Raw genomic sequence first — 14,958 nt, 5'->3', positions numbered from 1 at the left:
CACTACTGAGGAGTCCAATCCTATCATATCACATAAAAGGAAATGACACCCAGATAGAAGAGGGAATTGGTGGCTTAAAACTCACAGCAGAATTCTACATATGGTAAAAATAAAATGATAGCCTCCTCCAAGTGGAATAGTTTCTAAGTGGCCTAAACCCACTTTCTATCAAAACAGCCCCCAGAGCCTTCTTCCTATAACATATACTGTGCTTGGCTGATTTGACAGCATTATTGATAATATCACTTAGAAAGTATAATGGTCATCACTATTGACTTGCTGAGAATCTCAGTGTGTGGGCCTGTGTCATTCTGTTCACGTATGTGGGCTCCAGTTAGTCTTCTGCCCAAGTAATCATCTTGTCATTAAGTCCCTGTAAAGCCACACTGTCAGCGGTAATTGTGGCAACATCTGTAACCAGTATAACACAGGATAGATATTTCAGGGGAAATGGACACATCCCAGGCTTTACAAAAATAGAATGACCCATGGCACTTGCATTTGCATTTTGTGTATGTAGGTTCTATTTTCATTGACTGTTTCTTTCCCATTTATTCTTTCTGCCTTCTTAATGACATAGAGGTATAAGATACTGTTTTTTTCCTATTTTACAGTCCTGCATGTGGAGTCACTGAAAATATAAAATTAAGTTACTAAAAAAAGAAGGAAATTATTTGGGGAACTATATAACAGATAATATAGAAAAATCTCCTAGCCCGGTGGAAACTGTTTCATTTTTTAGAAACATTGCCACTGATTTAACTGCTCAGAGAGATTTTCTTTACCTAAATGCTCATGATAGAAAGAGACAGAGAGAGGCATACAGAAAGACAGAGAGAGAGACACACACACAAAGAAACAGACCACTGAAGGAGAAGTTCAGAAATGATGGAAAGAAGGTGTTTAGCAAAATGCCTCTTCAAGAGTTTATTCAAAGGACAAAGGTAACTCTTAACTGCTGTTCTCAACCTCTATTGGTCTTAATATATCTTTCTATACTTAAAAAAAGAAGACCCCAAAGACCATTTACTTGTGGGAGGTAAACATCTTTCAATATGTTCTATATTTAAAATTAAAACTGAGAAACATAAAGGATATTTATTAATTTGTTTATATAAATATAAACAAATGTATTAATTTGTTTTCAAATAACAATAATAAACTCATTACATGTTAATGTACATATTTCTATGAAAATAAAAAAGAATAAGAAATTCTGTAAGCATTGGCAAGCCACCAAGCTCAGGTCAATGGATACAAATTTTTCCAAAGTTCTAAAACTGTTTGTTATTCAATTGATGCTTGAATTTTTCATTGGCAAAAAATGCTGTTAGTTATGTCTCTTGAAGTAACAAGAACACTTCATTTACTTAAAAGGAAGTGTCTGCCAATGCCCAAGTCTAAATAACCATGGTTTGTCTTGTCATTTCTTTCAAGTGAAAACGGTGTTCAGTGAAAAAAGCAATTAGTTCTGCTCACAGCCTCAACTATTGCCAAAGTGCTTTCCCTCAAGACAGCCATCATACTTGGTTTGCAACAGAAATATTTCATGTGGGTTTCGTATTTCTTCACATAGTACAATATGCAAGGTTCAAAATTTAATAAGATTAATACTTTTATTCCTTCATCAAGGGCATTCCTACACTAAACTGACTTTTATTTTTAATTTTCTTGGGTACATAGTAAGTAGTAGGTGCATATATTTCTGGGGTATATGAGATCTTTTGTTATAGGCAGACAATGTCTAATAACCACATCAGGGTAGATGGAGTATTCATCACCTCAAGCATTCATCCTTACTTTATGTTACAGACAATCCAATTATACTTGTTTAGTTACTTTTAAATGCACAATAAATTATTGTTGACAGTAGTCATCCTGTCGTGCTATTAAATTGTAGATCTTATTCATTCTACTTAACTACATTTTTGTACACATTAATCATCCCCATTTCCCCCCTACTACGCTGCTCAGCCTTTGATAACCGTCATTCTAATCTGTATCCATGAGTCCAGTTGTTTTAATTTTTAACTCCAGAAATAAGTGAGAACATGCCAAGTTTGTCTTTCTGTGCCTGGGTTATTTCACTTAATATATTGACCTCCAGTTTCATTCATGTTGTTGCAAATGATGGAATCTTATTCTTTTTATGTCATGTGCCACATTTTCTTTATCTATTCATCTGCCGATGGACATTTAAATTCCTTTGAAATCTTTGTTATTGGGAAATAGTGCTGCAATAAACATGGAAGTGCTGGCATCTCTTTGATATACTGATTTCCTTTCTTTTGGGAAGAAAATCCCAGCTAGCAGTGGGATTGCTGAATAATATGGTAGCTCTATTTTTAGTTTTTTTGAGGAACCTTCAAACTGTTCTCCATATTAATTGAACTAATTTACATTCACACCAATAGTGTATGAGGGGTCCCTTTTCTGCACATTCTCATCAGCATTTATTATTGCCTGGCTTTTGGATAAAAGGAATTTCAACTGGAATAAGTTGATATCTTATTGTAGTTTTGATTTGCATATCTCTGATAATCAATGATGTTGAGCACCTTCTCATGTAGCTATTTGCCATTTGTATGTCTTCTTCTGAGAAATGTCTACTTACATCTTTTGCCTATTTTTGAAACAGATTATTAGATTTTTCTTTTCCTGTAGAGATGTTTGAGCTCCTTGTATTAAACATATTCTGGTTATTAATCCCTGGTCAGTTAGAGAGTTTGTAAATATTATCTTTCATTCTGTGGGTTGTCCCTTCACTTTGTTGATTGTATCCTTTGCTGTGAAGAAGCTTTTTAACTTAATGTGATCCCATTTGTCCACTTTTGCCTCGGCTGCCTGTGTTTGTGGGCTATTACTCAAGAAATCTTTCCCCAGTCCAGTGTTGTGGAGAGTTTCCCCAATGTTTTATTGTAGTAGTATCATAGTTTGAGATCTTAGATTTAAGTATTTAATCCATTTTGATTTTATTTCTGTATATGGAAAGAAATAGGGTCCTAGTTTCATTCTTCTGCATATGGATATCCAGTTTTGCTCGCACCATTTATTAAAGAGACTGTCCTTCCCCCAGTTTATATTCTTGGCACTGCAGTCAAAAATGCATTCACTGTAGATGTATGGATTTGTGTCTGGATTCTCTATTCTGTTCCATTAGTCTATATGTCTGTTTTTTATGTCAGTACCCTGCTGTTTTGATTACTATACCTTTGTAGTATAATTTGAAGTCAGGTAATGTGATTCCTCCAGTTTCATTCTTTTGCTCAGGACAGCTTTGGCTATTCTGGGTCTTTCATGGTTCCATATACATTTTAGGATTGTTTTCTATTTCTGTGAAGAATGTCATGGGTATTTTGGGTATTTTCATGGGGATTACATTGAATCTGTAGATTACTTTAGGTAGTATGGGCATTTTAGCAATATTGATGTTTTCATTATTCCATCCATGAACATGGACTATCTTTCCTTTTTCTTTTTTTTTTTTTTTTTTGGTGTCTTCTTTCAATTTCTTTCTCTTTCACGTTTTTGGTTAATTCCTACTTTTTTTGCTATTGTAAATGGGATTACCTCCTCCTTGTCCTCCTTGTCATCCTCTTCCTCCTTCTCCTCCTCCTTCTCCTCTTCCTCATCCTCCTTCCTTTTCTCCTTTTTCTTCTCCTCCTTCTTCTTCCTCTTCTTCTTTCTAGTTCTTGTTTTTCTTCTTGCACTTGTTCTTGTTCTTCTTCCTCCTCTTCCTCCTCCTTCTTTTTCTTCCTCTTCTCTCTTCTTCCTCTTCTTCTTCTACCTCTTCTTCCTCCTTCTTTTTCTTTCTTCTTCCTCTTATTCCTTCTTCTTTATTCTTCCTCTTCTTCCTCTTTTTCTGCTTCCTCTTCTTCTGTCTTCCTCTTCCTTCTTCTTCTTCTTCCTCCTCCTCCTTCTTCTTCTTCTACTTCTTCTTCTTCCTCTTCTTCTTCTCCTTCTTCCTCTTCTTTCTTCTACTCCTCCTCCTTCTTCTTTTCTTCTTCTTCCTCTTCTTTCTCCTCCTCCTCCTTCTTCTTCTTCCTCTTCTTTGTCCTCCTCCTTCTCCTTCTTCTTCTTCTCCCTCTTCTTTGAAATAGGGTCTTACCATGTCACCCAGGCTGTAGTGCAGTGGCATGATCTCTGCTCACTGCAACCTCCACCTCCTGGGTTCAAGTGATTCTCATGTCTCAGCCACCCAAGTATCTGGGATTATAGGCCCATGCTACCATGCCTGACCAACTTTTATATTTTTAATAGAGATGGGGTTTTACCATGCTGGCCAGGCTGATCTCAAACTCCTCCATCAAGTGATCCTCCTGCCTCAGCCTACCAAAGTGCTGAGATTACAGGCATGAGCCACCATACCTGGCCAGGATTACTTTCTTGACTTCTTTTTCAGATTGTCTGCTGTTGGCATATAGAATGCTACTGATTTTTGTATGTCGGTTTTGTGTCCTCAACTTTACGAGTTTGTTTATCAGTTCTAATAGGTTTTTAGTGGAATCTTTAGGTTTTTCCAAATATTAGATCATATCGTCTGCAATCAATGATAATTTGATGTCCTCCTTTCTAATTTGGATGTTCCTTATTTTTTTCTCTTCTCTGATTGCTCCAGCTAGGACTTCTGGTGCTATGTTGAGAAACAGCAGTGAAAATGGGCATCCTTATCTTATTCCAGATCTTAGGGGAAAGTCTTTCAGTTATTCCTTATTCAGTATAATACTAGCTTTGGGTCTGTCATATATGTATTTTCTTGTGTCAAGGTATGTTCCTTCTGTACCCATTTTTTTAAGGTTTTATTATGAAGAGAAGTTGAATTTTATCAAATGCTTTTTGAGCATCAATTGAAATAATCATTTTTTTCTTTCATTCTGTTGATATAATGTATTACAATGATTGTTTTGCAAATGTTGAATCATTCTTGCATCCCTGGGATTAAACTCATTTGGTCATGATGAATGATCTTTTTAATGTGTTGTTGAATTTTGTTGGCTAGTATTTTGTAAGGATTTTTGCATCAATGTTCATTAGGAATAATACTGGCCCATAGTTTTCTTTTTCTTTCTTCTTTTTTTTTTTTTTTTTGATATGTCTTTGTCTGGTTTTGGTATCAGGATAATACTGGCCTCATAGAATGAGTCTGGAAGTATTCCCTTCTCCATTATTTTATAGAATAGTTTGAGTAGGATTGGTATTAGTTCTTCTTTAAATGTTTGGTAAAAATTCAGCAGGGAAGGCATTGGATCCTGTGCTTTCCTTTGCTGATAAATTTTATATTATGGCTTTGATCTCATTACTTGTTATTGGTCTGTCCAGGTTTTAGATATGTTCATGAGTCAATCTTGGTAGGCTGTATGTGTCTAAGAATTTATCAATTTCTTCTGGGTTTTCCAATTTATTGGCATATAGTTGCTCATAGTAGCCTCTAATGATACTTTGAATTTTGGCAGTATCCATAGTAATGTGTCTCCTTTTTCTAAAATCTCTGATTTTATTTATTTGGGTCTTCTCTCTTTCTTTCTTAATTAGTCTGACTAAAAGTTTGTGGATTTTGCTTATCTTTGTAAAAAACTTTTCATTTTGTTGATTATTCGGGTTGTTTCCTTTGTTTCAATTTCATTTATATCTGCTTTGGTATTCATTATTTGTTTTCCTCCATTAATTTTGGGTTTGGTTTGCTCTCGGTTTTCTATTTCTTTAAGATCCATTGTTAGGTTGTTTACTTGAAGTTTTTCTACTTTTCTGATGTAAATGTTTATAGCTATAAACATTCCTCTTAGTACTATTTTTACTATATCCCATATATTTTTGTATTTTTTGTTACCATTATTATTTGTTTCTAGAAATGTTTAAATCTCCTTCTTAATTTCTTTATTGACCTACTGGTTATTCCAGAGCATATTATTTAAAGTGTTTATATAGTTTCCAAAATTTCTCTGGTTATTGACTTCTAGTTTTACTCCATTGTAGTAAGAAAAGATTCTTAATATAATTTCATTTTTTAAATCTTTGCAACTTATTTTGTAGCCAAACATATTGTCTATTATTGAAAAGGATTTATGTGCTGAGGAAAAGAATGTATATGTTGCAGCTGTTGGATGAAATCTTCTGTAAATATCTTTTAGGTCCATTTCATCCATAATGCTGATTAAGTCCAATGTTTATTTCTTGATTTTAGGTCTGAATGATCTGGGGTGTTGATGTCCAGGTATTATTATACTGAGGTCTATCTATTTCTTTAATAATATTTGCTTTATATATCTGGGTGTTCCAGTGTTGGATGTATATATATTTACAATTGTTGTGCCTCCTTGAGGAATTGACTACTTTATCATTATATAATGAGCTTTCTTGTCTTTTTTAACAGTTTTTGTCTTGAAATCTATTTTGTCTGACACAAGTATAGATACTCCTGCTTCTTTTTGGTTTCTGTTTCCATGGAATAGCTTTCTCTATCCCTTTATTTTTAAAATATATGTGTTTTTATAGGTGAAGTGTGTTTCTTGTAGGCCACAGATTATTAAGTCTTGTTTTGTTATCCATTTAGCCACTCTATGTCTTTTGATTGGAGAGTTTAGTCCACTTACATTCAATGTTATTGTTGATAAATAAAGACTTAATCCTGCCATTTTGTTGTGAGTTTTCTGGTTGTTTTGTGGTCTTCTCTTCCTTCTTCCCTTCCTTCCTGTCTTTCTGTTACTAAAGGTGATTTTCTCCAGTGGTATGTTTTAATTTCTTGCTTTTTATTTTTCACATATCTGTTGTATGTTTTTGATTTGAGGTCACCATGAGGTTTGCAAATAATATCTTATAACCCATTATTTTAAACTGATGACAACTAAACACTGATTGCATAAACAAAGAAGCAAAGGGAAAACTAATAAAACCTTTACATCTTAACTGTGTAACCCTGCTTTTTAACATTTTGTTGTTTCTATTTGTATCTTATTGTACTGTCTATATCTTGAAAAGTTGTTGCAATTATTATTTTAATTGATTTATATTTTCATCTTTTTACTTAACATATGAGTAGTTTACACACCACAGCATGTAAGTTACGGTGTTATAATATTCTGTTTTCTTTGTACTTACAATTACCAGTAAGTTTTGCACCTTCACATGATTTCTTTTTGCTCATTAACATCTTTTTCTTTTGGATTGAAGAACTTCCTTTAGCATTTTTTGTAAGACAGGTCTGATGTTGATGACATTCCTCGCTTTTATTTGTCTGGGAAAGTATTTCTTCTTCATATTTGAAAGATAATTTTTCAGATATATTATTTTAGGATAAAAGTTTTTTCCTTCAGAATTTTAAATGTCATGCCACTCTTACTGGCCTGTAGGATTTCCACTTAAAAGTCTGCTGCCAAATGCATTGGACCTCCATTGTATATTATTTTTATTTTCTTTTGCTGATTTTAGGATCCTTTCTTTATCTTTGACTTTTGGGAGTCTTATTAATAAATGACTTGAGATAGTCTTATTTGGGTTACAACTGCTTTGTGTTCTATAACCTACTTTTACTAGAATATTGATATTTTTCTCTAGGTTTGGGAAGTTCTCTGTTATTATCCCTCTGAATGAGCTTCCTACCCCTGTCTCTCTGCCTCCTCCTCAAGGCCAATACCTCTTAGATTTGCCCTTTTTAGTCTATTTTCTAGATTATGTAGACATACTCATCTTTTCTTTCCTTCTATCTCCTCTGACTGTGTATTTTCAAATATCCTATATTTAAGCTCACTAATTCTTTCTTCTGCTTGATCAATTCTGTTAAAAGACTCATGCATTCTTCAGTATGTCAACTGCATTTTTCACCTCCAGAATTTCTGCTTGATTCTCTTCAATTATCTTAATCTCTTTGTTAAATGTATCTGATAGGATTCTGAATTCCTTTCCTGTGTTATCTAGAATTTCATTACGTTTCCTCAAAACAGATATTTTGAACTCTCTGTCTGAAAGATCAGATATCTCTGTCTCTCAAGAATTAGTATCTGGTGCTTTATGTATTTCATTTGGTGAGGTCATGTTTTCCAAGATGGTCTTGATGTTTATGGATGTCCATTGGTACCTGGGCATTGAAGAGCTGGGGATTTATTGTGGTCTTTACAGTCTGGGCTGGTTTATACTCATCCTTCTTTTGAAGGCTTTCCAGGTATTTGAAGGGACTTGGGTGTTGTAATCTAAATTTTTGGTCGCTGCAGCCATGTCTTCATTAGGGGATACCCAAACCCCAGTAACTCTGTGGTGGCTCGTGCAGACACACAGAGGTACGGCCTTGGTGGTCTTAGAGAAGATCTAGAATAATTCTCTGGATTACCAAGCAGAGACTCTTGTTCTCTTCCCTTACTGTCTCTCAAACAGAGTCTCTCTCAGTGTGCTGAGCTGCCTGGAGCTGGGCAGGGGGTGATACAAGCCCCTTCACTGGGACTGTACTGGGTCAGACCTGAAGCTAGCATGGCACTGAGTCTCATCCAAGGCCCACAGTAACCATTATCTGGCTACCACCTATGTTTGCTCAAGGTTCTAGGGCTCTACATAAGCAGGTGGAAAAGCCAGCCAGGCTTGTGTCCTTCCCTTTAGGGTGGTGAGTTCCCCCCAACCCCAGGCAGGTACAGAGAGGCCAACTGGGAGCCATGGCCTGGAGTTATAAACCTTAGGAATCTATTTAATGCTCTATTCTACTGCAGCTGAGCTGGCACCCAAACCACAAGACAAAGTTCTTCCACTCTTCTCTTCCCTTTCCATAAGCAGAGCAGTCTCTCCCTGTGGCCACCACCACCCCAGGACCATGGTGAATATTGCCTAACTACTGCTGATGTTCACTCAAGGCCCAAGGGCTCTTCAGTCAGCTTGTGGTGAATGCTGCCAGACCTGGGACCCTCCCTTCAGGGCAGTGGCCTCCCCTCTGGCCAAAGGCAAATCCAGAAATGTCATCCAAGGGCCAAGACCTGAAATCAGGGATGCCAAGAGCCTGCTTGCTGCTCTACCCTTCTGTGGTCAAGCTGGTATCTAAGCATCAAGATGAAGTCCCCTTTACTATTCTCTCTCCTTTTCTCAAGCACAAGGAGTCTCTCACCATAGCCACCAAAGCTGGGAATGTGCTGGGTCTCACCTGAAGCCAGTACATCTCTGAATCTCATTCAAGGCCCACAGTGAGTACTGCCTGGCTACCATGCTGATTATTCAGGGCCCACGTACTCTTCAGTCAGCAGGTGGTGAATCCTTCCTGAATTGGGTCCTTCCCTTCAAGGCAGCAGGCTATCTTTCTGGCCCAGGTGTATCTATAAGTGTTATCCAGGAGCTCAGGCCTAGAATGGTAGCCCCAGGATTTGGCTTGTTACCCTATCCTACTGTGGTTAAGCTGGTATCCAAGTTGCAAGACAAAGTTCTCTTTATTCTTCTTACTCTTCCCTCACCTCTCCTCAAGTGGAGAGAAGGAGTCTTTCCTGGAGTTGAGAGCTGGGATTGAGAGCTGGCACCAGCACTCCCTTGGCTGCCCCAGCTGGTATTTCACTAGGTCATGTGCCCCCCAACTCCACTGGCTCCAAGCCCAACACAGCACAATGACTTGCCCAGGAATTGCAGTCCTTGTGGCCCAAACTGCCTTTCAAGTTTCTTTAGGACCCCAGAGCCTCCAGAGCAAGGCTTGCTGGAGCTCAGATTCCAACTGCTGAGATGGGGATTCCCCTCTGGCTAGGGATGGTATAAATACACCCACCCTTAGTGGGTGCCAGCTGAGCTCTGCCTGGCATTGCTGTCCACTGTGACAGGGCAGCACTGAGTTCCAAGACAAAGGTCCACAATCAGTGTGCTCTCCCTCCCACAACCACACAGATTCTTTCTCTGTACCATGTGGCACAGAGTGGTATCAGCAATTCAATTCCTGCTTTCTTCGGTGCCTCTTTCAGTGTTATGAAGTTAAACCAGGTACTGTGACTGTTCACCTGACTTTAGGTTATTATGAAGGTGCTTTATTGTGTGGATAGCTGTTAATTTGTTGTTGCCACAGGGAGGACGATCAGTAGAGGTTTCTATTCAGCTATCTTGCTCCATCTCCAGGCTGACTTTTTTTTTCTATGTAAGTGCGTGGTATGAAAAATACAATAACTGCTAATATAATTTGGTGTCACTATCTCAATTTGTACTAAAGCACCAGTAGTTTTAGTTCACTATTTTTGCATCATCAATAAAATTTCAATGGAAAATGTATATTACATATTAGTATTATTGTGAAAAGAGTTTTGAACTCTCAGAATCTCTGAAAGGGCCTCAGGGACCCCCAGGGGATTACTGAGCAGACTTTGATAACTACTGTCTTAAATTATGTCCTTCTTCCCTTTCTTTCTTACTCCCACCTGTGAAAAAATTAGAGATAAGCTTGGAGTCAGATACTAGCAAGTAATCATGGATAAATACAACATGCTCTCCCTCCACACAGACCCCATTTCCTTCCTCGAAGAGCTTATTTCCTAGTGGTACACTACCTTTTCTTCCTTCCCCTTCCTGCTAGTTGGTTGACTTTGTCACTTACAACCAAAGATTCTTAACCAAACAAAGCATTCGAAGGCCAGACCTGGAGCCCTCCAGTCTAATTCCACAACCAAAATCCATACTGCTTATGGATTTTGCACTCCATACTTAATTTATTATCTAAATCTATAACCAATTACCATGGATTAATTAATTGATTAATATTCAAACACTCTTTCCTCATTTTCTTATAAATATTCTGCAATATGTTCTATCTGTATTTATTAGGGTGAGCTACATGAAGTTGATGTTCGTGGTGGGTGAAAAATCAAGTATCATCAGTTTCATGTAGATCAACCTCATAATAACCAAAGCATTATTTTCCACCATTGGAAGAGAAGTACCAAAATACATCAATTGAAAGAAAATTATTCCCAGTGTTTGGGTGGACACGTACTCCAAGAAGAAGAGAAGATTGTGAGGCAAACATCACGTGACTTTAAATGTGTCTTAGTCAAAACTACTAAGGCAATTTTGGACAATATGGGCCTCATCCAAATATTGAGCTCACCTATTCTATGTTTCCATGACCCCAGGTTGAGGACAGATTTCCCTCTGCTGTGGAACAAGAACCATTCATCACTGGAACATTTCCAGCCTCTCTCCACTTACTCTCTCATTTACTCTTCCTCAGTGAGAAATGTGAAAGAAGGAACAGGTTGGCTTGGTCCCTCCCTTTCTTTTGCTCTTAGGATTATGTGCTCTGGTCTCCTCCTCCAAGGGCACATTGATCAGTGGCAGGTCCCCAGTTAAGACAGAGAGGGGGAAAGTGTTAATGCAGTGTTATCTTAGACTGGGGAGCAAAGTTTGTAATACTCAGGGGTTGAAAGTAAAGAATCCCACCATTGCCACATGCCTAAGGCCACTGGTAATAAAGATACGATTTCAATTTTCATTTTCATGGCTTCTCACTGGCTGGCTCTCAGCGAAATAAAGGAAGATTATTTTTTGATTCTTTAGACACCAACAGACATCTGCTCATAGAAGTTGATGCCAGAGAACTCACAGTATAGAAGTGGAGCCCCCAACATTTGTGTGAGAAAACCTTAGTGTTACTTTTCACTATAGGTTCTTGGGTAGGTGTTGGGGAAACAAAGAGAAATGTGGGATGGTGATACTTCAAAAGCAGAGAAAATCTCACTCTCATGCTACAATTTCCTCTCTTCCAAAAAATCTCAGTGAATTCACTGACTGAGTCCTGGAAAGGAGATTGCAGATTTACCTAAAAAGGTTAAGAATGGCAATATTCTTATCCCAGTTCTACTACTTACTGGCCATGCCTCCATAGGCAACACTTTACCTGTCTATATCTCAGTTTCCTCTTCTGTAAAATGTAGATAATTATAGCCTGTCCCTCATCTCATTGTTACAAAGATGAAATACATGAACACAAGAAGTGCTTCGAAAAGTCTGGTGCATATTAAATACTTTAATAACTATTCTTTTATAATTAAATGCATTTTATTGCTATAAGCAGCTAATCTTCATTTATTTATTCAAAAGATACTTGCATCGCATTTATACACATGGCACACTCCTAAGACTGAGGATAGTGACAATGAAGACAAAATTCCTGCTCTTAAGAGCTTCCTTACTCTGTTGGAAATCTCTGAAACAAAGTGAAATATATTGGAGAAGGGGGACATTCTTGGAGACCTCATTTTATATATAAATGAATATGTATTCTGGATGGAACTGCTGTATATGGTTGGGGTGGAAGGCTTGGTGTCAAGCAAATACTTTCAGGCAACTAAAGAGAATTTGTGTAGTTTATTTAATAAGTAGGTAGGATGTGGGAATAATAATTTATATTTGCAAAGTACTTTAGCCTTCAAATTGTAATCACAGCCTTTTGATATTTAAGGCAGTATGAGATGGTGAGAAATGAACATGCCTTTGAATCAGAACAAAGAGGCTACGGTCTCATCTCTAATAGCCACTGTCTGGTTCCTTAACCTCATAGTAGGGGTAGTCACAATAAAAAATAGTAACAGCCCCCCAAACTATTTCACAGGGTTGTAGTGTAGATGAGATGATACACTATGTACAGGAGAGCATGCATTCCTTCAGCAAATATTTAATCAAACATGTAAGGTATGCTGGGCTTTGCTGCACTGCTTGAGGCCCTGTCCTCATGCAGTTACATCTTAATGATGGGACCAGAAACTAAAGAAGTAGCAAATAAATGGGATAATTTTCACTTATATTAAGTGCCTTAGATATATATAATATATATTTATATATTTACATTTATGTATATACATAAATATATTTATATATATTTATATATGTTTATATTTATATATAAATATATTTATATTTTTATGTATTTATATTTTTATATAAATATATTTATATTTATATATAAATATATTTATATTTTTATATATTTATATTTATATATTATATATTGTGTTGTGGTTATATATCTATATATTAAATATATATTTAATATATAAATATATATATTTATAAATATATAAATTATATATATGTATTATATATATATATATACACGGTGTTGTGGCAGAGAAATTCTCCCTTACAAGAGATTTCAGGGAGTGCCTCTTGGGAGGAGAAATTGGAGCTGAGAAGGGGCTTGGGGCAGAGCTGGAAGGAAAGTTCTGGTTGGAGTAAAGAGGGTATGAAGGACAGGAAGCAGAATAAACTGTGGTGTGCAACAAAGGGAAAGGAAGACAAGCAACTGGAACAAGGCAAGGTGGGGAAGAAGGGCCTGAAATGAAGCCCAGACATAAGAAAACTCGGGTATGAAGCCCAGACATAAGAAAAGCTCAGGTATGTAGGGCCTTGAAAGCCATGGGGAGGAGTTTGCATTTTATGTTAAGGAAGGGGGACCCCAGTTGAAGGTTTTAAGCAAGAGAGTGCATAATCAACTTCCTGTTTAAAATTATAATTAAATAACTGTGAAGGCAAGTGAGAATTTGTTTGTGCTAGAGATGCCAACATGGACAGGTGGAGGGAAGGCGGAGAGAGGATGTCATATGGGTCTGTTTCCACCTCATTACTTTCATGGTCTTCTATCTGGAGGTGAAACAGGGAGATTTGCATCCTGCTTGATCTCAATAGGTGAATATTGTTACTTTTGTCACCTGCCTCACAGTGCCTGGCTCTTTGTCCTTGGTACAATCAGGCCTCTCTTGGGCCTGTGATGACAATGTCAGTATTTCCCCCAGCGGGAAAATAAAATTGACCCTGGAGTTTTATTGATGAGTTTCAGTGATCTGTTTCTCAGAGATAAAAGGCCTTCCACACATTATATGACTGGCAATCTAAACACTCTTTAATAGTCATTGTAGTCTGGTGACTGTGGGTGTCAAATGGGGACAAACTATGGATTTGTCTTTGCTTTCTGTCTTAGGACTGCTTTGTAAACAGGATGAATGGAACATCCCAGAAATGGCAAGGGCCTTATGGACCCACTTCAGGGTGTTTAGAGTAAATTTACTACCCTTGACTAGAGAATGGACCTCTCCTCTCTGAGAAGGTCATCGTAAGTAAAAGCTACCACATCTACAGCAAGGAAGGACAAATAGGCTGTCTACTCCGTTAACTAGATTAACAGGGTTAGTCCTGGCCATTTGTACAGTGATGGGTATAGGAGGAAGACCACCTTCACAGCCAAGTTGCAAGAAAAACCTGAAGTTGAAGTTAAATCCAATAGTGACCATGAGTACATGAAAGTGGGTTTGACATTTTCACAAGGTACAGATAGAAGATGTTATCAAGTAGAAAATGAATAGGAAGCATAATAGGTGTGGATTTTTTTTTCCCAGAGACCTCAATACTTTCCACTTGGATTCCTGCTGGGTTAAGGGGCTTTAGATCATCCTTGCTAGTGAACACCGCAGGAGGGAAACCACACTACCCTTCCAGTTTTATGCATGACTAAGTGTTGACCTTTGCTGTTGCTAGATTCTCCTGAGACATGCTTGCTTACAACTTCAGTTGTGCAGCTTTTTGCATGGATAAGCCATAGAGTCCTATTCTTAAGAAGCTAAATATTTGCAAACATTCATTTATTTAACAAATATTGATTGAATAGCTGCTGTGTGTCAAGCACTGGTGACTGGGTAAACATGTATGAACAAAAGAGACAAAGCCTGTGTCCTCATGAATACATATAGATTCAGGCACATGCAGAATTTAGAATTTTCTATTTCTAATTAAGGTTTCATGAAGAACAATTCAGCCTACCTTATCATTATTCAGATGGAGAAACTGAGGCCCCAAGAATGACTTTCTTAACATCACACAGGTAGTGGGCAGAAGGATCATGGGTGGTAATAAGCATTATTAACCTTTTTTGAGTAGTAACTATGTGCCAAGTACCTGGTAAAAAGTACTCGGCATGGCTTATTTTCATGAATTTTCACAAAAATCCCTCTGAGTTAACTACTATTATTA

This window comes from Pongo pygmaeus, chromosome 2 (assembly GCF_028885625.2).
Source record: "Pongo pygmaeus isolate AG05252 chromosome 2, NHGRI_mPonPyg2-v2.0_pri, whole genome shotgun sequence".
Lineage (NCBI taxonomy): Eukaryota > Metazoa > Chordata > Mammalia > Primates > Hominidae > Pongo > Pongo pygmaeus.
Note: the sequence above shows the minus strand (reverse complement) of the source record.